General features: G+C 36.7%; 1 non-coding gene across 1 annotated transcript; it reads right to left on the reverse strand.

Annotated features, from left to right (window-relative positions):
* Window positions 1-223: 223 nt before the first annotated feature.
* LOC111824789 lies at window positions 224-330 on the reverse strand. The gene has a single exon (XR_002827866.1). It is a non-coding gene; the product is annotated as a U6 spliceosomal RNA (small nuclear RNA).
* Between the last annotated feature and the right edge of the window lie 349 nt (window positions 331-679).

Consider the following 679-nt stretch of genomic DNA (forward strand, 5'->3'; position numbering starts at 1 on the left):
TAATTCAGCAAAAGAGTTTGAATTTCTAATCAATTATTAAAATTTTAAGTACATTATTGCAATGTAAATTAAAATGTTTGTCCAAAGAGAAGTCTTAGTTATGGCTTCCATAAAAAGTACTATAGACAGGGTGGCTTAAGCAACAGACATTTATTTCTCACAGTTCTGGAGGTTGGATAGCCCAAGATCAACATGCCACTGGATTTGGTTCTTTTTCTTTTTTTAAAATTTGGAATGCTTCATGAATTTGGGTGTCATCCTTGTGCAGGGGCCATGCTAATCTTCTCTGTATCCTTCCAATTTTACTATATGTGCCGCTGAAGTGAGCGCAAGGTTCGGTTCTTAATAACACTTTTTCGACTTTGAAGATGACTGCCTTCTCACTGTATCCCACATGGTGAAGAGAGCAAGCTCTGGTCTCTCTTTCTCTTCTTGTAAAGGTACTAATGTGATCATGGAGGTTCATCCTCATGATTTCATCCGACCCCAATTACCTCCCAAGGCCCCAACTTCTAATCTCATCACATTGGGTTAGAACTTCAATATATCAATTTGTGAAGGACAAATTCATAACACATGGGATATTTATACTGTACTTGAAACTGACCCGCATATGAAATAATAGTCACTTCTATTTCTTCTTTTGAGTCTTTTATCAACCTTGGAAACTCTCACATTA

Source organism: Myotis lucifugus, unplaced genomic scaffold, assembly GCF_000147115.1.
Source record: "Myotis lucifugus unplaced genomic scaffold, Myoluc2.0 scaffold_7071, whole genome shotgun sequence".
NCBI lineage: Eukaryota > Metazoa > Chordata > Mammalia > Chiroptera > Vespertilionidae > Myotis > Myotis lucifugus.